This window comes from Crinia signifera, chromosome 4, assembly GCF_055691185.1.
Source record: "Crinia signifera chromosome 4, ASM5569118v1, whole genome shotgun sequence".
NCBI classification, from domain to species: Eukaryota; Metazoa; Chordata; class Amphibia; order Anura; family Myobatrachidae; genus Crinia; species Crinia signifera.
This window is the reverse complement of record NC_139220.1, coordinates 114370903-114398062: the sequence shown is the minus strand read 5'-3', so window position 1 is coordinate 114398062 and position 27160 is coordinate 114370903. Positions and strand designations below refer to the sequence as shown.

Genomic DNA, 27160 nt, shown 5'->3' with positions numbered 1-27160 from the left:
CACCATGTCCCTTGGATGAATGAATCTTATGTCTTGAGCAGTAATGGTGCTCTCCGGGGGACAGAAGAACAGTATTCCCCTTTCAGTATATCATCCCTCTAGGTGCACTTAGGGACCTATCATTAATTGTGACTTGCGTTCCGGTAATTAACATTCCATCTTGCTGCAATACAGAACAAGAATAAAATTTATATTGGAGTGATTTATCACAGCTTTCCAGCTGGGACATCGTGGGCAAAAATCTGCTTTCCTGACAAGTCTACAAACCTGGACATTCCTCGCTAATGACAAATACACAGAGTGGGCAGAGAGTGGCAAAGACAGCATTCAGACCCAGCAGTGTTAGTGTCACATGTGCATGAGAGCCAGCAGAGATGGCATGATTTATATGGACTAGTCTTTGCACCCCATAAGAGCCCAATTATAAGGAGTAACTCCGAATAGGATAACAAGCCATTTTATGCCACAACAAGCTTAGGAGCCTAGTCCCATCTGTCAGAATGTATAACCCTGATGAAGACTTGTAGAGATAAAATTTGTTGGTTTGTTGTATTCATGTGACCCCACTTCAACACCACCAGGAGTGGGGAGAAGAAAATCTTGTCAAAATTAAAAGTCATTATACATCTTTGCATATTACAAGTGTACAGGCCTTCAAAATAACCAAAGTTTTCTGGTATAAGTCCGAAATATATAATTGGTACCAACTCAGTATCTCATGCGAAGACCAGCCATATTTCTGACTGGCGACCATGAACCCTCCAGTCAACAGCCACACCACTGAATTCCCCTGGTGATCCCTTTCATGCCCTGGTCCAGCAACAGTGAAGGATTCTTACATACCACAGGAAATCTGAGGTATTATACTTGTGAATAGACCAGGTTATAAACTTTTGTCAACATTCATATTATTGACATGCTTGCGACGTTGACATTGACCACATCAATATCATGTTAAAGGTGCCCATACATGGTACAATTGTTGTGTGCGATGAGATGTGCGCTCGCTTAACACATCTCATTGCACAGCTCAAACAGTTTGTGCTGCACATACTATTTGTACTAGATCTCATCACATTGCATTGCAAAACCTATGCGATGCGATCTAGTCCAAATTGTATACAATAATTGTACCCTAAACACAAAAATTGGAACTTTAAACAGTGAGGCGCAGAATATACTTAAAGACTTCCTTGGGTCTTCTTCTTTGTTGGTTATTCTGTGGTGGCAAGGATTTTTAGTCTTATTCTCCGTTTTTTCGTCAAGGTAAGTGTCCGTGATCAAAAAATAAAGAAAGAATAATAATGAGTTTCAACTTGTGCGTGGTTATTTGATTTGAGTCTATAAAGTAAGACAATTAGGTGCTCTTGGAATGAAGTGAAAGTGTACTGTGCGTACCAAACTCACGTTAAACAGGTTGGTACGAAACTTATAAAGGTATCTTTCGACGTGATGGTAGCTTCTATTATATTTTTCTTCTTTTAGTGAGGGAGGGAGGTGATTCTCCGATGTGCTCAAAGAAAGGAGAAAATACAATATATGTGTAGATTCATACAGAAGGATTTTTTTGATCTGTGAGGAGCCCCAAATAAATGATGGCGTACCTCACTCACCAAAATTATATGTGGATTAAACGTATCAAGGTGTCTTTAAATTGTGGGCGTACCCTTACTCACGGAGTGTTTTAGAAGTTTCCACTTATAAAGGTTTCTTTACAGTGTCTCTGATATTTTTCCCTTCTTTGGTAGAGGAGGGGGGTGATTCTCCGGTGTGCTCAAAGGAAGAAAAAAGTACAATATATGTGTAGATTCATATGGTATACGGAAGAATTATTTTGATTTGTGAGGAGCCAAAAGAAGTGATGGCGTACCTCACTCACCAAGATTATATGTGAATAAAACGTATCAAGGTGTCTTTAAATTATGGGCGTACCCTTACTCACGGAGTGTTTTAAGAGGTTCCACTCATAACGGTTTCTTTAAAGTATCCCTGATTTTCCCAAGGTTTGTTGTAGGTCACCATTCAGAAGTTTCTCAAAAAGAAATCAATATGCCATGTGTCAGGGATATGGTCAATTTGATATGAGGGGTGAAGTATTACACCAAATTTAAGTACACCTCACCCTTAATTATTTAGAATAGACAATTGATGGGCGTACCCCGACTCACACTTGTGTGTTTGATGGTCCGCTCATCAAGGTTTCTTTTATGGGGATAGGTCTCCAAAGCTTTTTTTTCCCTTTTTTAAATAGGATTTTCTCGTTCAATATTCCATATAGAAAGAAGATATATTGAAATGTAGTGACACTCTTTTCAGACAATACTTCCAATACTGGATATACCTCAGACAGCGTACCTTACTCACCGTTGAATACGGTGATGCAAGGCCTATAGCGGTTTCTTTTATAGGAGACTTCTTTTTGAAAAAACTTTCAGCCCAATCCGTTTTTATCAGAAAAATATCAAAAATTCAACTTTTAATCCAATTATTCCACTAGGTAAAACATCTCCCATATGGGGCATCAATATAAAACAGCAGTTTCCATAGAAAGTCCAACAGTTGTTTTTAAAAAAACAATATGTATAAAAAATAAAAAAATAAAAAATAAAGAAATGCAGCAAAAAAGTTCTTTTAAAAATCCAATACATACATTAGAGGAAAGATGGCTGTTCACTCCTCTCCAGTGGCATCGACGCGTTTCGGTCTAGGACCTTTTTCAGGATGTACTGGAGCTGAGTGAGCAGCTTCTATTTAAGAGATGAACAGCCAATCGGTGAACAACAGGAAATGATGTGGGTGTATGGGGCACATTAGTATTTTCACCCATCAAAATTGCCTGTATTTAACATAATGCAATAAACATATATATACATCATTTTATATGTGTTGAAATTCATAAAAATACTGATTTAGAAGGTTTAAAAAGGGTTTAAAAAAAATTCTCGGACTCGTTGTCATGGAAACCCCCCGTCACTTCCGGTGGCATGTTCTTATATGGGATCGTACGTAGACGGAATAACTGTATTTTATACAGAGTGCGGGTTCCCGTGGGGTGTCCATTATATGCTGGAGGTTTGAGCAGCATATTATTCTTTTAAAATCCTTTCTTTTGGAGGATGCGGCGGTGCGCTCTCCGGCTGTGGAACGCACGCCGCCGGAAGCGTCCGCCGGAAGTGTTCCCTGATTGGTTGGGCATGGAACGCATCACGTGGTTCCATGTCTCCGTCCCGGCAGCGTCATCGATGGAGATGCTGTGGAACGCATAGCGTCGGAGGGGACTTTTCTATTGGTCCAGCGTGAACTGGGTGGTATTTTTTTTAAAAACGCTCCTTTAGTTTCTATGGAGTGGTTTGGACGCGATGGGGTTGCCATGACAGCGGGGCACGAATGTACTAGAAAACAGAAAAGCACAATTACATACAGTTCATTTTTGATTTTTACATACGGTATATGAGATATTTCTATCATGGATGCAGCAGCAGCAGCAGTAGCAGTATAAAAGGTGATTTTGGACACAACGAGATATTTTAACATTTTAAGCATATACAAAAGCCAAAGTTATTCTGAGTACATGAAAATATTCACAGAACCAACAAGTATTCACAAAACCAACAAGTATTTCTGAGCACATCGGGATATTTACAAGAACCACTTGAGCTCAAAATCACTATTGAGCCCATTGGGTATCAAAGTGGTACAGTTGTAGATAAGGTTCATCTCTGCCTTGGCCAGGAGAGATGAACAGTCAGGCTGTCTTAAATTGCCTTTTATGGCTCTCAGGCCACCAAATTCAATAATCTCTTTGGTTGAACAGTGATGGACCTGTTTAAAATGAGATGACAACGCATGGGTTTCCATCCCATTTCTTATATTTCTAAGATGTTCTCCTAGACGAGTTTTAAGGGGTCTGGATGTGCGCCCAATATAATACTTATTGCAGCTGCATTTAATCATATATATGACATTTTTTGAATTACATGATATAAATTCCTTAATTTTAATGTTGTAACCATTAATGCAAAACTCCTGGATTTTATTTGACCCTGTGCTTTTGGTGTTTTTGCATCCCAAACAACTTCCGCATCGATAGAATCCTTTTGATGTGATTCCCATCGATGTATTTTTAGTAGAGAAGTTGCTACCTACTAGGTTGGTGCGTAAATTCGGTGCTTTACGGTATATATATTTAGGATGTTTTGGAATAATTTTCCCCAGGATGGGGTCCTTGAGGATAATATTCCAATGTTTCCTGAATATGTGTTCTATTCTTTTGTGTTCATTTGAAAATGTAGTCACAAAGGCATAAGAAAATGGATTGTTTTCTTTCTTATTTTTTGGCTGTTTCTTTTGGCTGGTTGTTTGAGATGGATTCAAGGATACAGCTTCTATGCCCTTCTGTATTACCTCTTCCTCATATCCACAGGCCAGAAATTTATCTTTCATTTGTTCTGCCTGTTCTGAGAAAACATGATCATCCTTACAGTTCCTCCTTAGTCTTTTAAATTGACCAGTGGGTATGGAATTCAACCAATGGTCATGGTGGCAACTTGTGTAAGGGATGTATGTGCCTGAATCTGTGGGTTTCACATAATTTTTAAATTTAAGATTGTCTTCCACATATACTGTAATGTCCAAGAAGTTTATTTCTGTCGATTGAACATCAAATGTTAATTTAATGTTCAAATTGTTGGTATTCAGGTATGTGCAAAAGGCGTCTAAAGCGTTCCTGTTTCCTCTCCATATGAAAAAAATATCATCTATGTAGCGTGCGTAGGATACCAGACCCGCTCCGAGGGGATTGGTTACCCAGATGTTGTCGAGTTCCCATGCGCCCATAAACAGGTTCGCATAGCTCGGAGCGAATCTGGTGCCCATTGCGGTGCCCGCTTTCTGTAAATAATATTCATTATTGAAAATGAAATAATTGTTTTGAAGGATAAATTTGATCCCCTCTATGATGAAGTTTTGTAAGTCCACAGATTTGTCTGATAGTTCAAGAAAACGCTTGACACTCTCCACACCATCATTATGGTCAGCTCGCTCTACACCATCATTGACCATAATGATGGTGTGGAGAGTGTCAAGCGTTTTCTTGAACTATCAGACAAATCTGTGGACTTACAAAACTTCATCATAGAGGGGATCAAATTTATAAGTCCACAGATTTGTCTGATAGTTCAAGAAAACGCTTGACACTCTCCACACCATCATTATGGTCAATGATGGTGTAGAGCGAGCTGACCATAATGATGGTGTGGAGAGTGTCAAGCGTTTTCTTGAACTATCAGACAAATCTGTGGACTTACAAAACTTCATCATAGAGGGGATCAAATTTATCCTTCAAAACAATTATTTCATTTTCAATAATGAATATTATTTACAGAAAGCGGGCACCGCAATGGGCACCAGATTCGCTCCGAGCTATGCGAACCTGTTTATGGGCGCATGGGAACTCGACAACATCTGGGTAACCAATCCCCTCGGAGCGGGTCTGGTGTCCTACGCACGCTACATAGATGATATTTTTTTCATATGGAGAGGAAACAGGAACGCTTTAGACGCCTTTTGCACATACCTGAATACCAACAATTTGAACATTAAATTAACATTTGATGTTCAATCGACAGAAATAAACTTCTTGGACATTACAGTATATGTGGAAGACAATAATCTTAAATTTAAAAATTATGTGAAACCCACAGATTCAGGCACATACATCCCTTACACAAGTTGCCACCATGACCATTGGTTGAATTCCATACCCACTGGTCAATTTAAAAGACTAAGGAGGAACTGTAAGGATGATCATGTTTTCTCAGAACAGGCAGAACAAATGAAAGATAAATTTCTGGCCTGTGGATATGAGGAAGAGGTAATACAGAAGGGCATAGAAACTGTATCCTTGAATCCATCTCAAACAACCAGCCAAAAGAATCAGCCAAAAAATAAGAAAGAAAACAATCCATTTTCTTATGCCTTTGTGACTACATTTTCGAATGAACACAAAAGAATAGAACACATATTCAGGAAACATTGGAATATTATCCTCAAGGACCCCATCCTGGGGAAAATTATTCCAAAACATCCTAAATATATATACCGTAAAGCACCGAATTTACGCACCAACCTAGTGAGTAGCAACTTCTCTACTAAAAATACATCGATGGGAATCACATCAAAAGGATTCTATCGATGCGGAAGTTGTTTGGGATGCAAAAACACCAAAAGCACAGGGTCAAATAAAATCCAGGAGTTTTGCATTAATGGTTACAACATTAAAATTAAGGAATTTATATCATGTAATTCAAAAAATGTCATATATATGATTAAATGCAGCTGCAATAAGTATTATATTGGGCGCACATCCAGACCCCTTAAAACTCGTCTAGGAGAACATCTTAGAAATATAAGAAATGGGATGGAAACCCATGCGTTGTCATCTCATTTTAAACAGGTCCATCACTGTTCAACCAAAGAGATTATTGAATTTGGTGGCCTGAGAGCCATAAAAGGCAATTTAAGACAGCCTGACTGTTCATCTCTCCTGGCCAGGCAGAGATGAACCTTATCTACAACTGTACCACTTTGATACCCAATGGGCTCAATAGTGATTTTGAGCTCAAGTGGTTCTTGTAAATATCCCGATGTGCTCAGAAATACTTGTTGGTTCTGTGAATATTTTCATGTACTCAGAATAACTTTGGCTTTTGTATATGCTTAAAATGTTAAAATATCTCGTTGTGTCCAAAATCACCTTTTATACTGCTGCATCCATGATAGAAATATCTCATATACCGTATGTAAAAATCAAAAATGAACTGTATGTAATTGTGCTTTTCTGTTTTCTAGTACATTCGTGCCCCGCTGTCATGGCAACCCCATCGCGTCCAAACAACTCCATAGAAACTAAAGGAGCGTTTTTAAAAAAATACCACCCAGTTCACGCTGGACCAATAGAAAAGTCCCCTCCGACGCTATGCGTTCCACAGCATCTCCATCGATGACGCTGCCGGGACGGAGACATGGAACCACGTGATGCGTTCCATGCCCAACCAATCAGGGAACACTTCCGGCGGACGCTTCCGGCGGCGTGCGTTCCACAGCCGGAGAGCGCACCGCCGCATCCTCCAAAAGAAAGGATTTTAAAAGAATAATATGCTGCTCAAACCTCCAGCATATAATGGACACCCCACGGGAACCCGCACTCTGTATAAAATACAGTTATTCCGTCTACGTACGATCCCATATAAGAACATGCCACCGGAAGTGACGGGGGGTTTCCATGACAACGAGTCCGAGAATTTTTTTTAAACCCTTTTTAAACCTTCTAAATCAGTATTTTTATGAATTTCAACACATATAAAATGATGTATATATATGTTTATTGCATTATGTTAAATACAGGCAATTTTGATGGGTGAAAATACTAATGTGCCCCATACACCCACATCATTTCCTGTTGTTCACCGATTGGCTGTTCATCTCTTAAATAGAAGCTGCTCACTCAGCTCCAGTACATCCTGAAAAAGGTCCTAGACCGAAACGCGTCGATGCCACTGGAGAGGAGTGAACAGCCATCTTTCCTCTAATGTATGTATTGGATTTTTAAAAGAACTTTTTTGCTGCATTTCTTTATTTTTTATTTTTTTATTTTTTAAACATATTGTTTTTTTAAAAACAACTGTTGGACTTTCTATGGAAACTGCTGTTTTATATTGATGCCCCATATGGGAGATGTTTTACCTAGTGGAATAATTGGATTAAAAGTTGAATTTTTGATATTTTTCTGATAAAAACGGATTGGGCTGAAAGTTTTTTCAAAAAGAAGTCTCCTATAAAAGAAACCGCTATAGGCCTTGCATCACCGTATTCAACGGTGAGTAAGGTACGCTGTCTGAGGTATATCCAGTATTGGAAGTATTGTCTGAAAAGAGTGTCACTACATTTCAATATATCTTCTTTCTATATGGAATATTGAACGAGAAAATCCTATTTGAAAAAGGGAAAAAAAAGCTTTGGAGACCTATCCCCATAAAAGAAACCTTGATGAGCGGACCATAAAACACACAAGTGTGAGTCGGGGTACGCCCATCAATTGTCTATTCTAAATAATTAAGGGTGAGGTGTACTTAAATTTGGTGTAATACTTCACCCCTCATATCAAATTGACCATATCCCTGACACATGGCATATTGATTTCTTTTTGAGAAACTTCTGAATGGTGACCTACAACAAACCTTGGGAAAATCAGGGATACTTTAAAGAAACCGTTATGAGTGGAACCTCTTAAAACACTCCGTGAGTAAGGGTACGCCCATAATTTAAAGACACCTTGATACGTTTTATTCACATATAATCTTGGTGAGTGAGGTACGCCATCACTTCTTTTGGCTCCTCACAAATCAAAATAATTCTTCCGTATACCATATGAATCTACACATATATTGTACTTTTTTCTTCCTTTGAGCACACCGGAGAATCACCCCCCTCCTCTACCAAAGAAGGGAAAAATATCAGAGACACTGTAAAGAAACCTTTATAAGTGGAAACTTCTAAAACACTCCGTGAGTAAGGGTACGCCCACAATTTAAAGACACCTTGATACGTTTAATCCACATATAATTTTGGTGAGTGAGGTACGCCATCATTTATTTGGGGCTCCTCACAGATCAAAAAAATCCTTCTGTATGAATCTACACATATATTGTATTTTCTCCTTTCTTTGAGCACATCGGAGAATCACCTCCCTCCCTCACTAAAAGAAGAAAAATATAATAGAAGCTACCATCACGTCGAAAGATACCTTTATAAGTTTCGTACCAACCTGTTTAACGTGAGTTTGGTACGCACAGTACACTTTCACTTCATTCCAAGAGCACCTAATTGTCTTACTTTATAGACTCAAATCAAATAACCACGCACAAGTTGAAACTCATTATTATTCTTTCTTTATTTTTTGATCACGGACACTTACCTTGACGAAAAAACGGAGAATAAGACTAAAAATCCTTGCCACCACAGAATAACCAACAAAGAAGAAGACCCAAGGAAGTCTTTAAGTATATTCTGCGCCTCACTGTTTAAAGTTCCAATTTTTGTGTTTTTCGTACTGTTGTAAAGTGTTGGTGACACTTTAGGAACTGTAACACCAGGGCTGCATTGCGCCATATAGAATCCTGTGACCTCCATTTGCATCTAATAATTGTACCCTGTATGGGCACCTTAATACTGCTTTCATATTGCCTAAACGTTTAAGACACGGTATTTTGAAACGGTATTTAAAAACGGGTCTGAGCCACCAACCCCTTTCACATTGCAGGTGAAAGCCGGTATATTACCGTTTTAAACCCCTTTCACACCACACATAAATACCGGGTTAAAGCAGGTTTGCAGTGTGAAAGCAGGTAGGAGAACAGTACAGACAGTAGCTATAAGACAGCGCAGTGCATATTTAATGAGCGAGAGCCACTCATTACATATGTGCATATGTAATGAGTGGGACCCGGTCATTGCATATGCGAGTCCCGCTCATTACATATGCACATATGTAATGATCAGGTCCCACTCATATGTAATGATCAGGTCCCATTCACTGCGGTGATAGCCAGCTCAGTGCTTACTGCTGCCATATACCGTTTCAGAGCCCTTCACACTGCATGAAAAAAAATGGCTCTGAACCGTGTAGGCTTTTTACCCGTTTGCAAGTACCGGTTATTTGTAACCGGTAAATGCAGACTGGCGCTGGCAGCTCTAACAGTTTTAAAAGGCTAAAAAATCGTCAATATACTGGTTAAGAGCTGCAGTGTGAAAGGGGTATAAAACTGATAAAGTGTTGAAAAGATTAAAATGTCAACAAAATCACTCTATGGTCTACCAGTGTCTAACCTGATTCAGAATTCAGCGGATTACTACTTCTTGCAGATCCGGTGGCACTTCTGGCAGTGAGTGTGCCTATCCCAAAACCCTCCTCCTAATACCCACCACTATCTGAGATGCGTCATTAGGTCTACAAGCATTAGGTCGACCATTATAGGAAGACAGCCATTAGGTAGACACATGGAATAAGTTGACATGCATAAGTTTGACATTGTCATTAGGTCGACATAAGCATTAGGTGGACATGAGTCTTTCATGTGTTTTTTTGTTGGTTTTTCATATTTTATTATCCAAGTGGGCACAGAGTAAGAACATAATAGTATGCCCGAAGCATGGCGAGCGAAGCGGTACACTCATACAGTGTCTATGTCGACAAACGAAAACCCCATGTCAACCTTTTTCATGTCAACCTATATCATGTATCAACCTAAGTTCTGTCGACCCTATGAACCATACACCACTACTGTCCCTATTGTAACTTAACCCCAACTCTCTGCTGACAGTCATTGCAGTATATTAGCATTTCAGGGGTTGACATTCAGCACATGCGGACATGTTCAAAGTCAATATTTTTAGAATGTTGACATCATAGCTTGACGTATCAAGTATCAGTATACACACCATAAGCATTGTACAATGCTATTTCTTTTAGAGTGTTAGCACTGTTCCTCTAGTGCATATCACCCGGGGCTATCCAATAAGCCCAGGGCCGGCTCTACCACAAGGCAGCTGCCTAGGGCGTCACCAAGTCTGCAAATCAAAAAATCAAGGATGTCTATGAGGATCCTTGTTGCATTTAATGCAGGTGGCGGCTGTGGACCTCACCTCTATAATTTCCCTTGTCATACTTCCTACATTGCTGCCTTGTACTCTGAAGCCTTGCACCGGCCCTGAGTAAGCCTTACATGCAACCCGATAGCACCTCTTATTGAGGAGTAACCCGTTTTCACAATGCCAGCAGTGTTACCACATAGGTCCATAAAAGAAAAAGAAAATTTTACAGGCGTAAAAAGTGCACTGTAATTAAATACACGAAAGCTTAAAAAAAAATAAAAAAAGTTTAAAAATATTGAGGCTACCTCCATTTTATTTGGCACCCGTTACTATACAAAGGCTAATTGAATATCCCCCTAAAAGTAGATGGAATCATTTTTTTTATAGGATAATTGCAAATAGTGTAACAAGCCACATAGTGTAAGAAGCCATATTTAATGTAATTCTACAAAAAAAAACAGAAGAAAGTAATTACATATAAAATAAAATGACTGAAAGAAGCCTCTAATTCAAAGGTAACTCAAAAAGTTAGCAGTCCTTAACCTGATATCACTAAGATCTCAGACAGAAACATTGTTACAGCGACCTGATTCTGTATTAAACTTGGCTGGGTTTATTACATCTAGCAATAAAGTGTGAGCAACATTTTCCAAGCAGGGCTGATCTTTTGCTGTAATGTTTGGCAGTGACCGCAGCCTGTAATACAGAAGACAAGTGCTAGGGAAGCTGGGTGGACCTCAGTTTAGCAGGTAGCTGACAACATTGCATAACATGCATTTTTTGTCAGAACATGAGTAGTTAAACTCCGTTAAAAGAGCGTGCATGTCCCGGGGAGAGAGAGAGAGCGCGCTCAGGCCCCAAAGAGAGAGAGAGCGCGCTCAGGCCCCAAAGAGAGAGAGAGCGCGCTCAGGCCCCAAAGAGAGAGAGCGCGCGCGCTCAGGCCCCAAAGAGAGAGAGCGCGCGCTCAGGCCCCAAAGAGAGAGAGCACGCGCGCTCAGGCCCCAAAGAGAGAGAGCGCGCGCTCAGGCCCCAAAGAGAGAGAGCGCGCGCTCAGGCCCCAAAGAGAGAGAGCGCCCCCCAAAGAAAGAGAGAGCGCCCCCCAAAGAAAGAGAGAGATAGAGTGCATGAATGGTGGGGAAGAGGGGGGCGCTCCATCAGTGGAGCTGTGTGGTACTCCCCAAGCACAATCTGCCCATCACCCCGCAGCTAAACTTACTGGCACATCTCTCCAACAAATGGCTCTAGCCCACCTCAGTTTCAGGAAGAAAACTGCCAGGTCCCGAACCCAAAAAACTACATTGTTGAGTATCCCTTATCCAAATTATTCCGAAAACCATATATTCCAGAAAGTGGGGGGAAAAAAGAAAGTTGTTTTTGCTAAAAGCATTACTGGGGACATCTGTAACAGCACTACTGAGGGCCTGATATGTAACTGGCACTACTGGGGACATCTGTAACAGCACTACTGAGGACCTGATATGTAACTGGCACTACTGGGGTCATCTGTAACAGCACTACTGAGGACCTGATATGTAACTGGCACTACTGGGGACATCTGTAACAGCACTACTAAGGACCTGATATGTAACTGGCACTACTGGGGACATCTGTAACAGCACTACTGAGGACCTGATATTTAACTGGCACTACTGGGGACATCTGTAACAGCACTACTGTGGACCTGATATGTAACTGGCACTACTGGGGACATCTGTAACAGCACTACTGAGGACCTGATATGTAACTGCCACTACTGGGGACATCTGTAACAGCACTACTGAGGACCTGATATGTAACTGCCACTACTGGGGACATCTGTAACAGCACTACTGAGGACCTGATATGTAACTGGCACTACTGGGGTCATCTGTAACAGCACTACTGAGGACCTGATATGTAACTGGCACTACTGGGGACATCTGTAACAGCACTACTGAGGACCTGATATGTAACTGGCACTAAATATGGGCAAGAAAATGTTTGCTTGGCATTTAAATTCAGTATCTGAGACAGTACACAAACTTTGTTTCATGTTTTGAAACCTTGTTTTATGCACAAATCAAATATATTTGTGTGTATTTCATACGCTTGATGTGTTTGTGCAAAATACCTCAAGATACATCATTGAAACATAACAATATTCTGAAATACGGAATAATCTGGTATCCAAAATTCTTCCGGTCCCGAGCATTTTGGATAAGGAATCCTCAACTACTCATTTATTAGTGCCTGGGTCCCATAGCAGTTGCATCCCCTGCCCCTTCAATAGTTACGCCCTTGCCTCTCATATCTAGATTTATCTGAACAGGTTCCATCTGCCCCACCTGCAATGCAGCATGGTCTTAGCATGGTGCACAGTTCCTTTTTCTGCTTTGCTCCCAACTCTTATTAAATGCGTAGCTCTTTAACAAATGAAATGCAAACCAGGGCATTTATAATTTATATTGCTATATACATAACAAGCAAATATTACAAACACTAACATGCAGTCTTCTACCTTTGTTTCTCATAAGATTACATGTGTTACATTTTATAATTTATTGTGCTCATTAAATTTTAATACAATCACATTTAAAACAGCTTTATTGTATCTATCTTTAGAGAAGTAGCACTTAAAGAGAATTTGTAGCCCTGGCACTTTCTACCAAGTATATGACAAACCGTTCATGCAGACTATAAAGTTGTCCCAAAGGACATATTGGAGTGGAAGCATTTTCATACAATCTGTGCTCCAATCTGTACCGTATGTAAAAGAAGGACAATATTAGCGAGCAGGGCATATAGAAATGAATGCCGTAAGAATTTTTATTTCCAGTTTTTTTTTTTTATGGTTGAATTTCTTTAAGCAAATTGTACCTATTTAACTCAAATTTAGCATCATTTTATTGACAAATAATCACATTTGTACACACATACTATTTACATAATTTGTAGTTGGTAAATGCTAAATGGTTAATATTCGGTTTACAAATCATCTCAGACTTCTAGCTGTCATTTTAAAAGTGTGCTAAAAAATAAAAAGAAAAGCTGCGTATACAAGGAACGATATAGGCCAACTGTGCTAACAATTAACGATAAACGATTCTGACCCATCTAAACTATCCTGAAAACGGGCTATTTAACCTGTAAACACTACTCTATTAGTTCCAAACTATCTTTTTGATACCAAACCGCCTCGCCAATATAATGTAGTATTTCTTTACACTACAAAGTGGTCCGCAAACATTGCACTTTCAGAATGATACAAAAACAACAGGATCAACAGAGTGTGCAGGGCATGGGATATTGGATATTAGATGCTGCATACACACTATACAATCCCCAATCCGATAGATATAGCCATATCGGGCTGAGGGAACAGAGTATTGTCTACCCAGCTTTACAAGTGGATTGATAAAATTCCCCCTATATCACTTGTGATCTTTCAGTATGCAAGCACTTCAGGGATCAATCAACCACATAGTTCATATTAGTGCTGGCTCAGGTTTAGCATAATGAATTATATGGTGAATTGGCAGCTGACCAGTGGCCAACACAATATGATCTTATTTCATCTGTGACATAAAAGAATGTCTTGTGCAGAAACCGCAATGACTTGTGAAGGATTGAGGAGGTGTTAAGTTTAACATGTTGCTTTAGGCAGCAGTAAGGATATATTATATATCAGAAGTGCGAGAAGAAAAATTAATTACGGTTGGAAATTTAAATCAAGGTCTTGTTATCACTGAGCTCAGATTCTGACAACATTTCCCATTATCCAACGTCACCAAGGCCATCTGATCCTCCCAGAAAGACTGTAGTCTCATACTCTGTTTTTGGCCTTGTATCAGTAACATTAGGTCATGTAAAAGTATCAATTTAGGAGCTTTTTTGACCCAGAATTTTGACTATGGAGCTTTCACACTGCACCTAGAACCAGGTTGACATGCTTAAAAAAAAAAAAACAGCAATATACTGTGTTATAGCTGCAGTGTGAAAGGGGTATGAGTGCCTGGGATTTATAATGGTGTATCATTTTAACCATTAAATTACTTTGTAAATAAATACAACTGCTGCCATAAAGGAGAGAACTTTGATGTATTGCTGTCTGCAACTTTATAAAATACCAGGATTTCAAAGGCATGACTCATTTTGTTTCAAAATTAGTAGAACAGGAATCTGCATATTATGCTCCAAACAAGAGACTAAACTGCCCGGTTTAGCTGCAAAGTGGCATAACAGGATGGCACCCTGCTGCTGCATACAGTACCACTTAACTTTGCTATTATTCAGTACAATAGATGTGCATAATATACGAAGAGAGTGAGAGGTGTTCCTCTAACCTCCTCTTTATGTTGTCTTCTCTACCACACTTCCATCCATACCGCAGAAATCATGCATTTATCTGTAAGTGCTTTTCTAGTATAACTATTCTTGTTTTTATACTTTCTTACACGGTGATATATCATGTACTAATTTACCTCAAATGTGTGCATGTTTGCGTTCCTAAATGAACCACCGGTCCACTCCAGTATGGATGTTTAGGACTACTTTACTGTGGTTCATTGATACCACTTGGCATATGCCATTCTTTCCAAAATATGACTAAGTCTTCAGCAAAACCTTCTGAAACTGATGTATATCCTGTGACAGTAACTAAACTTTTATAAAATATGAAGTAGTCATTTTCTATACAAAAAGGAAAATACTGTGTGCAGCAGTACTAAGCAAATGTACATATTTTCAATAATAGAAAATGGAGGCACAGACCTAAAGGGGCAGTCATACCTCACCTTCGCTGAGTGTGCAGCATGTGAAATGGGCCTCAGAATTCCCAACCGGGCACTCTCTAGCGAGCATGTAGGCACATACCATATAGTGTTCATGCTAGCACCCGCCAACTTTGAAAACCCATGTAGTTCCTCTTCCCTGCCTGGGGTGTCACTGTCTGCTGTGGTGTTTCTAGCACAGGTCTGGTTTGCACATCAGTGCTGATATACAGACCACAATGTGCTAGAAGCACTACAGAAGACAGCAACACCCCAGGCAGGGAAGAGGAACTACATGGGTTTTCAAAGTTGGGGGGTGCTAGAATGAACACTACCGTATATTGTTTTTTTTACAAAATACCTGTGCAACATTATTTCGTTTTACTAAGAAGGGAAACAAAAGCCCACAGTGGACGTTTGTAAAATAATACACATCCATTCCATGCCACTAAAAGATCTGGGAAATAATTGCATCATGTCAAAATAATCTATGCACACCTGTAAAGGTGAGATCACCACCACACCAACAGGAAATGCAGTCATTTTATTTTCCTTTCCTGAAAGCATTCAAAAAAAAAAAAAATCCAGTTGGTTGCCATGTACTATATATTGATGACCGATATATACTTTACAACTAGCACTTTTTAACAGCTACATTCACACCTGAATATAAACAAGGCTCATTTTTTTTTAAACAAATTTGATTTGTACAGAAATACACAAAAGAAAATAGAAAAAAAAACAGCAATTAAAAAAAAACCACAGGATAAAAATCATAAAAAACTTAGAAAAAAATTGAACTACAGGTTGAGTATCCCTTATCCGAGAAAACCATACATTCCAGAAAGTGAATACAACATTTATTTTTGCTAAAAACTTACTGGTGACATCTGTAACAGCACTACGGGGGGATATGTAACTGGCACTATATATGTGTAAGACAATGATTACTTGGCATTCAAATTCAGTGCCTGAGATAGTACCCAAACTTTGTTTCATGTTTTGAAAACTTGTTTTTTGAACAAATAAAATATAATATATTTGTGTGTATTTCATGTGGTTGATGTATTTATACAGCATAAATGCAAGATACTTCAAAATACATAATTGAAATATTAAAACATTCTGAAATACGGAATAATCAGTTATCCAAAATTCTCCTGGTCCAGAGCATTTTGGATAAGGGATACTCAACCTGTAAAAGGTTGTCAAAAAAAGCTTTATTACCCAAATGTAGGAAATCCTGTTTCACCCCAGTATTATAAATATATATCCATGTAATACTACAGACCCATATTCAGTGTATTTAATAAACTGTCATTTTGTAAGAGCTTATTTAAAAGTAAAAACAAAAGACCCCCCACTAAACAACTGGTATAATATGCTGCATCATTTCAGTTATATTGAGGCTTGTTTGTGCAAGCGAGAATTTTTTTTCTGCAGCATAGCATGTACAGTATATACGGAGTATAAATACATAATTCCTGCACAGGGAGCCATCAGTGCTAATTGGCTTTACATGCTTGCAACATCCGAATGCCTAATAATCTGTCTCATATTCAGTGGATACATTATGTATTTGTAAAAGACCAATGAGACAAAACTGAATCCTGTATTATATAACCGCTTTCAAACACGAGCATGTAATTGGATTTGTGTCTCTTCCCCAAGCACAGAATCATCATTACCAGTTATTTTATATGGCACATACTGTATTGCTTCTGTATCTTGTGCTTTATTACATGTTCTGCAGTACCAAAATCTTGTTCTGTATACAGTACGTGACATTGGTTATGTGACATTGGTTATGTGAATTACCAATATATTTTCCAGTATACCTTTTCAACACTGTACCACTATGTTTGATTGTATGTGTGTCCTGGACAGTATTACTAACACTAACCTATTCTGTATACATAGCTCTACACAGCATCACTAGCTTTTTCTGTACATGGTGTTCATTCTAGCACAAAGTAGTGGTGCTGTGCAGAAAATGTATAAAAGTTCTCATTCTAGCACCTTGCAAACATGGCTGTCTTCACAGCATTGTAGATCACGGGCAAAGCATTTGCCCTCCAAGTCTCCATGATCTGTAGAAACAAATCATGGATCCTTTAGTTTTGAAAAAGTCCTCCCTTTAGAGTACGAAACGCTACTGCACCTTCATCAACTACACTCACAAACACTTAAGGCAACTTCTATATACAAACGAGCACCTGGCATATTCATCGGCAGAACGGTATACCGGCCATGGAGACCTCCGCCCCTATAGAGACATAGATTATAGCCTCACTCCAAGGAACAGCGAATCCAGTGAAAATTGGGTTACATATAAACTTCCCATACAGATCAAAGAACTTTTATACATATTGTGATAACAATAACATTTGGTCTGTGTATCCAGGATAGCTGGGATGCCGAAATGTATTCCCAGTATCGGTGGTACATCCCACCCACCCCCACTTAAACCCTAATCATCCACAGCCTGACTCCCTCCCAAAGCCTACTTGAGCCTTCCCATGGCCTAACTCACCACCTAATTGTCACGGAAGCACGAATACCCCCAGCAGCCTAACTACCACATGGGCTAACTGAGCCATCCTGCAGCCTAGAGGTCCATACACATTGGGCATTTTTGGCCAGCGTGTATGGTGAGAAATGATGGGGGGGTGGTACGATCGCTGGGATAAAAAGTGTTAAGTGCATACACACTGAGCATTTTTCACTCATTTTGGCGATTTTTCCAGGGGGTGGACGACTTTCTATAGCAGGACGCCATCCACTCTGCCATTCATCTGCTGGTAATGCTAGCAGATGAGCAGCCAACAGATATGCGGCCAGGCCAGCAAATATACGGGAGCGCACATCAGACCTCACTGCTGCCCAATACACACTGGGCGGCTTTCGCTGAAAGCAGCTCAGATGAGTAAACCGAGCGACTTTCAGCTCCAAGTTGCCCAGTGTGTATGGGCATTAACTTATGGAGGTGCGAGAAAGATGGTGTTCTCTACAGAAATGACATCACTCCATTTTAAGTCCAATTCTATAGCTAAATCCTGCGGCTGCGTGAAAAACCTGCGCGGCAGGTTTCCTCAAATATGCCGCCAGCAACTGAATCCCCCCCTATTCGTCTTAGTAATGGATTGTGCTAAAGAATGCCAAACTGTTAGCATCTTCATTCCAGCACTGGTACCTGTGTACAGTACTGTATGTATGTATGTATGTATGTATGTATACATTCAATAATCTATACTCTATAATATACACATTTCCGAGGAGATTGAAGAATGGTTATAGCGAAAAAAAATGCGTGATATTTTACATTACGGTAAATATTTGGAAGATCGTAATGCAAAAATCCTTTCTTGTAGAGTGCCTGAGCCTGCTTTATTTTACAAGCCATGACATAACCAACTGCAGACTGGCTGCCTCCAAGTGTACCTTGCCTGTCAACCCAGCTATACTGTAGCTCAAGTTGAATGATATGGCTTAGATTTTATAGGATATTTACGCACAGTGTAAAAATATTATTTTTTTTTTACAACGTGCTACGAGACAAAACAACAAGAACACAGCAAACTGCCACATGAGCCACTATATACAGCATTGTATATTTTGCCTTATTTCCTGTTCTGCTGACTTTTCCTTTTGCCTCTAAAAGAATGCCTGTAGTGTGAACAGAAATGAACGTAGACATCTATAAAACATATAGCTTTATGTAAACTGATAGAGTTGAATTAATAAAAGGGTAGCTTTGTAATGCAACACATGAAAAACGGAGAATGAAGAAAAAGCAACGTGTAGTACAAATCTGAAATGTTTAGCCAAAGCCTGCCTGTCTTTAAGGTGTTTTAATACATTCCATTAACATGTGCAATTTGCAAGTGCAAAAATATTACATTCTGGAGAAATTCAGGCTTCTGAAAACTTAAATGCCTTTATAAATGCTTTAAAACTGGGAACAAGGGGATAAGATAGAAGTAGGAAATAACAGGAGAACAAGATTGGCCCTGCCAACATGATCACCTATAGGAGCAGTGCCAGCTTCTCTGTGAGAGATGAGCAAAAATATCAGTTAAAAATACCAACATCTGCGAGAGATATGCAAGATCTGTTAAAAATGCCAGTGTCACTCACATTTGTGACAATCACTTGTCACTCAAAAGGTTATGAACTGTTGAATGTGTTGTTGGTCCTATTGCTCATATACATGTATAACTAGAGGCATAATAAATGCCTGAGGTGGCCCATGTGCAGTGCATCTGCTCAGCCCCACATCTAACCTTGTGCTGCTGGCAAGTGGGTCAAACCTCCTCCCCCACAGAGCTATATTCCCAGTAATATTTTGGAAGACATTGGGCCGTATTCAATGCAGCTTGCGAGAGGGTTAAACGGTGGGGATCGCCAAAAACAATCGATCCTTGCCGTTTAACCCCCGCGCCGGTAGCTCACCCTATTCAACATGCCGGGGGAGTCCTCACTGTCAGAAACAGCGAGGCTAGCGGCTAATGCAGGGAGCCCACTGCATTAAGCTACGACCCTCTCTGTTTTAGCGGTCGCATACTCAGTTTCCCCTCGCTCCAAAAACCTAACAATTGGCAAAGGGCGTGTGCAAGGGGTCAGTTGAATACTGACTGTGCGAGCTGTGACAGTGAGCAGGCAGCAGTAAGACCCACATGCATGCACATGGTACATATACTCTGATTCCTGGATGTAACACATTAACCCAAGGTGCACTGTACCACCTGTGCCCATTATAAATACGCCTATGTAGGTAACCAGTGTCTTATTTGATAGCAAGATCCCAAGCATGGATAAAACTACAGTGCCTACCCAGAAGGAAAAACTGAATAAAGCCCTACTGGAACATACATGAGTGGCGTAGAAAGCACTCCTGTTAGATCCTGCCACAGATAATGCTCAGCTGCTTGGAACCTATTCAAACATCTCAACAGTAATCTTATAGCTACAAAAGGCACAGACATCAAAAGGAAAAGTAATAAGAGCGACCTATGTGAGTAATGACAGTGATGCTCAGGAAGCTGGTAATGGCACTCTATCAGTCACGTGTTACAAAGTATTTTAATCCCATGACCACAAGGAACAGGTTAGAAATGCTAGAAACACAAAAACAGTAAAACAAATAATACTTAAGTTTAATAACATCAAAAATTGTTTAATACATTAGCATTAAAATATATTAACAACGGCTACAAAATAAAAGTAAATAAATTAACATTCTCCCGCATAGAACAGTATATAATAAAAAAACTCAGTGAAATGTATAAACCCAAATTACGAGTGACCTGTAGGAAAGCTAAGTATGCATTTAGGCAATATGGTGCTGGACTTAATGTAAACAGTAAAGTAAAAAGACTTATGTTATCATGCATACTATACTCGCCATTGTGAACTCTAAGCGATCAGTGATTTATTTCAACAGTATCCTGACAGGTTAGATGTTTGAGAGGTTGTTCAGTGAGGTATACTGTAGCTTATGACACAATACTGGCTTAATCTTTGCATAGTCTAAAGCAGCCCTAAAGCTGCCGATACACGCTGCTAAGCGTGCTGAGCCGATGTGTGCTTTGAGGTGCGCGCTCCCGCGCACCTCATCGCACAGTACAAAAAGTATGTGCTTGCACATACTTTTTGTACTTAGGTTTCATCAAATTGCATCGCATTGCATGCACATGCAATGCAATGTGATCCCTGCTATTGCAGCCCACAACGCACGCCCTCGCATCGGGAGGTGTATAGCAGCCCATACACGTCCCGATGAGGGCGTGCATTGTGGGCTGCAATAGCAGGGATCACATTGCATTGCATGCGTTGTGCATGCAATGCAATTTGATGAAACCTAAGTACAAAAAGTTTGTGCAAGCACATACTTTTTGTACTGTGCGATGAGGTGCGCGGGAGAGCGCACCTCAAAGCACACATCGGCTCAGCACGCTTAGCAGCGTGTATGGGCAGCTTCAGGCTGGCTACACATCGGAAAGGTGTGTGGCCAGCCAATCCAACAGGCGACGGGACCCTGCATCGTGAAGTGCATACACTTGCACAATCTATCATGCTATGCTTAATTTAGCAGAATGGCATCGCTAGCTATATCTTCTGGTGGACACTGTAGCAGAGCCTACCAGAAGAGGCTTTTGTTGACCAAGTGAAGGTTCTATGCAATTAATACATTTGGCATCCTGAACATACACGTATTGGACTGGAAGCCTGGCTTCAATATGCTAAGGATATAGGAAAGAATTAATAAGACAGATTTCCTCTTGCTATAAATAGCTACATCCTTTGCATTCTGGAGTGTTCATATGTTCACGGTTTTCTTTCCATATTCTTATAACGGTGCATGAATTTAAAAGACAGCGTCTTATTTAAGATGGCAGGGAGGTGGAATTCTGACTAATTCCTGGAAATACTGTAAATATTTAAACTGGGAACTAGATATGGACTCATCTTACCACAGACCCTTAATTACATTGTTGTTCTGAGCCACATGACACCTCTTGCAAACATGCTTGGGGTTTAATCATGCATGATAATGTTACATTGATTGCTTTCATACTCTATGTATTTCTGTAATTTATGCAACATTTCTGTTGTACAAAGATAAAAAGAATATGGCCATTTTCTGGTCATTATGTCTTTATTCCAATTTAGTGTATGTCAGTGGCAGCTCATACCTTATTGGGGGGGAGAGGCTGCCTCTGGCCACAGCGGAGGTACCACGATTCAGGCACCCCTGTCGCCACCTTTTCCGCTACCTCCTCTCCTCCTGGCGCTTGTGCTGTGATGACAGGCGTGTACTGTGTGTACTGCGCATGCGGCCAGCTTCTATGGGCTGCTTAGGCAACAGCCCATAGAAGCAATCTTGGTCCCGGCTCCTGTACTATACAAATGACAGGAACCGGGATCAGCGTGTGCACAGTACCTATATAGGTACTGGGCATGCACAATCGCCGTTTTTGCACGGCAGCCCACACAAAGGCGTCCCGGAGGGAGGGAACACCTCCCAATGGGACTGCCTTTGTGACTGGCAGGTCGGACTTCCAATTGGAAGTCACTGCCAGTCACAGTGAAGCCAGTGCAATCTCAAAGACTGATGTGAATGTTCAAATATTTTCTGTAAAGCGCTGCGGAATAGGTGCGCACTATATAAATAACTGATAATAAATAGAATACTTCACATAGAACAATATATATATATATATATATATATTTCTAAAGTGACTACAGTATGTCCCCTTAACACATGTAAATACCTTGCTGACAAACAGTTGCCTGTCCACTTACAGATTGTGTTTTATTTTTATTTCTAGGCTAATAGGCATACTTGAGGATAATACTACTAATTTTAACCAGTAAATTAAGAGAGTTATATTTTATCATTTCTAAATTCTAAAAAAAAGTGAAGGAGTCCCTTTTTCCCTCTCTTAAGGTATCTAGCATTCCCTCTAAGCTTCTTTTGCAGGGTGCCTCACCCCGCCCATTTTTACTGCCTCACAATGCACCTACCCTTTTTGTGTGTGGCACCTGCGCCCTTATACTGCCCCCAACTGAGCTGACATGCCGCTGAGAACTTTAGGTGTTTGCCATCATGGGTAGTGGGTATTGCGGTGTATGCCATCATGTGTAATGGGCAATATAGTGTGTGGTATAATGTGTAAGAGGCATTCCATTGTGTGCCATAATGTGTAATTGTCATTATGACAGAATGTAATGGGCATAGTAGAGTATGAATGTTTAATCCTACTGCAGGGTGCAATTTATGTTTTGTTTTTTTTGTTTGTTTCTAATGTAAATTTCTAATATAAAATGTGCCCTCCCGATTGAAAAATGTGCCATGCCCAGTCGTCTGCACCCTGCCCTAAGAAAATCCTAGAGTGAACACTAGTATCTGTATATTATAATAATGATGATATTTATATAGCACATTTCTCCCAATAGGACTCAAAGTGCTTTACCATGGTCTTTACAGCTCAAAATACAAAACAAGCTTAACAGTAGATCTCAGTGAAATGCTTGAGTAAATAGGCACGTCTTTAGTCTATTTTTAAAGGATTCTACAGTGGGGACTTCTTGCACTGTGCGAGGGAGAGAGTTCCATAGAGTTGGAGCAACAAATGAATTATGTGGCAGGAGCGGGGCTGGTTAGTTAATAGCCTGGCGGCTGCATCTTGTACCAGCTGCAAGCGGTGCAATTCTTTTGATGGGAGACCCAGGTAGAGGGCATTGCAGTAGTCTTGGCGTGATAATATAAATGCATGTATGACTTAAATATGTATATATATGTTAAACATGACTCCTGGGTGCACCACCAACTATAATATATATTATAGTGGCACAGACTACTGGTAAGGCCCATACACACTGGGCGACTGAGCACAAAGTAGCTCAAAAACCGGAGGTTTGAGCGGCTTTCAGCTCAAAGCCGCCCAATGTATATGGCCCGGCGATGAGTGCTGCTGCGCGCTCCCGCAACATCACCGGGAAAACCGTTCATCTGCTGGTTAGTGCTCCGTTATGCTATGCCGTCCTCCCCCCCCTCTGTCGGCGCCGGGCAGGTGGAAAGCTGCTCAGTGTATATGCACTGAGCGGCTTTCCCCGCAGCAATGAACGCGATCATCGCTGTCCATGCATGCTGGGCATAGTCGCCCAGTGTGTATAGACCTTAACACAAATATAAACAAATGATAGGAGACCCTGTTACTGAATATGTTTGCAAGAGAAGAATGGAGTAGTAACCATATTAAACAGGAAAAATATGTTTTTACCATCACCTGCATAAAAGATACTGGTTTCAACATCGCATTTAATTATTATTATTTTTTTTCTAAACTGTTAGGGCAATAGGAAGTTCATACCATTCTTTTGCGCTATAAGTAGATTATAAACACCTCTTGTAGAGCACTGTATACACTAGTTATGCCATGCACTGTACATACACAACTGTAGGATATAGTGATCACATTTTACCAGACAGTTTTTTAGATTACAGACCATTAACAGACGTTCACATCATGGTGCTGTAACTAGTGTTTTATGACATTTGGCGACAAACTTAAAGGTGTCCCCCTTTACAGGGTTTCTGGAGGGAGCAATCACACACTCAGTCAGCTTTTAAAGTGTGAGTGTGTTTATGAGTGTATAAACAGAGCCGCTTCAGCCTTCTTTGGAGTCCGTTTTAGAAAAGAAAACAAATAATCAATGCTTAAAGTTTGCAGTCTGTAGAGACGTCACCTTTCTGCTTTGCTTATTTTATGGTGTGTCAGATCAGGTACTATTTCCTTCCATTCCCCCGAACCGTAAGTACTATCATTCACACTGCTGGCACATCAACATATTTTGTCTTGCAGAATGTGACTTTTAGAAATGGTAGGAATGAGGACATGTAATAAAAAAATTGTAAGAAAAGTGTACAATATAAAACTAGAAGGTCATTAGAAAGTAAAAAATACTGACTCACTTCATGGAAGTAACTGCCCTTTGTGAAATATAATACAATAGCAGCATCTTTTGAAAAATACAAATAAAACACAAAAGTTATACATCCTGCTTATAACAGAAAGAGGATTTTTTTTTAAACTGAGCCTGAATATACTTTAATACAACTATAGATTGTAAGCTTGCGAGCAGGGCCCTCCTACCTCCGTGGGGTGAATTTATGAAGCTTGGAGAAGTATCTATCCCCATAAAGAACGTTATAAGCAAGGTGATAATGGTTCAGCCAATCAGCTCTTACCTGTAAATTTACATATTGTAGCTGATTGGCTGAACCATTATCACCTTGCTCATACCGTTCTTTATGGGGATAGATAACACTTCTCCAAGCTTCATAAATTCAGCCCCATGTCTGTTTGTATCTACCCTGTTAACACTTGTTTCCAATTGTAAAGCGCAACGGAATATGCTGCGCTATATAAGAAACTGTAAATAAATAATACAACAGCAATTAGAGGCCCAGTTATCAACAACTGATAAACTCAATGAGTATGACCAATTTTGCTCCAGCCAATCAACTTCCAACTGTCCAAGCTGAACACATGACAGTTGTGAGTTGATTGGCTCACAACTTTGAACAAGTTTGATCACTCATTAACAAAATAAGCCCCTCAGGGACAGATTCTCTAAGCTTCAAAAGTGATAAATTGGAGAGTAATAAACAGCCAGCTAATCAGCTCCTACCTGCCATATAACAGACTGTGTTTGAAAAATGTCAGACAGGAGCTGATTGGCTGGCTGTTTATCACTCTCCATTTTATCACTTTTGAAGCTGTCCCTGTGGGGTAGATTTATTAAGCTCGGTGAAGTGATAAAGTGTCTGGTTTTTATCACTAGCCAATCAGCTCCTACCTGTCATTTTTCAAACCAAGCCTGTAACTTCACAGTTAGCAGCTGATTGGCCGGTGATAAAAACCAGACACTTTATCACTTCACCGAGCTCAATAAATCATCCCCTCAGTTAGATGATTTCACATTATAGGCATTTGAACACTTCTCACAGGAAACTAAAAAACCAGGTCATGCCTTTGTTCTGCCCTTTTTGCCTCCTGAGGCAGCAGTCATTTGGTGGCATTGCACATTTATTATTTATTAACAAGTTTCTTATATAGTGCATACATATTCCGCAGCGCTTTACAGAGAATATTTGAACATTCACATCAGTCCCTTAACATCTATATTCCCTACCACATATACATGCACACACAGACATTCTAGGGTTAATATTGTTTGGAGCCAATTAGCCTACCAGTATATTTTTGGATTGTGGGAGGAAACCGGAGTACCCGGAGGAAACCCATGCAAGTACGGAGAGAGAATATACAAACTCTGCACAGTTGGTAGGTATTGAGCCCATGACCTCAGCGCTGTGAGGCAGTAATGCTAACCATTACACCATCCGTGCTGCGCATCAGTGGTGGGAGCATGGCGACGCAAAGCGAGTCCTCAATACACATCTTGAAAAACATTAGTGTTCAACAGGCTATCTGTATGGATGACAGACAATTTTTATGTTGAAAAGATATGGTTGACATGCTTAAAAAGGTCAACACAAGCAGTGTCAACATGGCAATTGTTAACACATGAAAAAGGTTACCATGATTTTTTTACAATTTTTGGGGAGCTTTATTATACTTTACCATCCACATGGACTATAATTCGGAAGCCACATGCCTAGGTGTCTACATTGACACCAAAAATGAGAAAAATAGGTTTGTTTTTTTCCGTAGTGTCAACCTATTGCATGTCGACCTGCTATACTACAATAGTGGCTTAAAATCCTCTATTATGTCTGTATTGATCAAGCACCAAAAACTGGTGGTAAATCCGCATGCAGCACCTGCTGTGTTTACTTGGGGAAGCATTTCTAACAGTGTCCTGTGATCTGTATAAAGGGGTGTATACAAGGGACTCAGTCCTGGCGATTTGAACTGAGCACCGTGTGTAATCAAGATGTACAGTAGTTAGCCATCAGAGATTAGATAGGAAATGACATCCTGCATTCCCCCAGGCCAAATACTCAGTGCAGGCTGCGTCTCGTGCAAATATTCTTGCCTGCACAGTATTTTTGCTCGGGCGATAGCGTCGCTGCAGGACTATGCTGCTACTATCACCCATAGTGTACACACGGGGTGATTCTGCCTAACCTTTTAGGCAATTATGACTTTGTAGTCAAAATCAAATAGAAAAATCAACCTGTGTGTACACGGCTTAAGATTTTAAAATGGTTGGAAATAAAAAAAAAAAAA

At 40.1% G+C, this 27160-nt stretch overlaps 1 protein-coding gene across 2 annotated transcripts in view; it reads right to left on the bottom strand.

Moving 5' to 3' along the window:
• CHST11 (carbohydrate sulfotransferase 11) overlaps positions 1-27160 on the bottom strand; it is a 170545-nt gene that overhangs the window by 102367 nt on the left and 41018 nt on the right. The window lies entirely within an intron of this gene.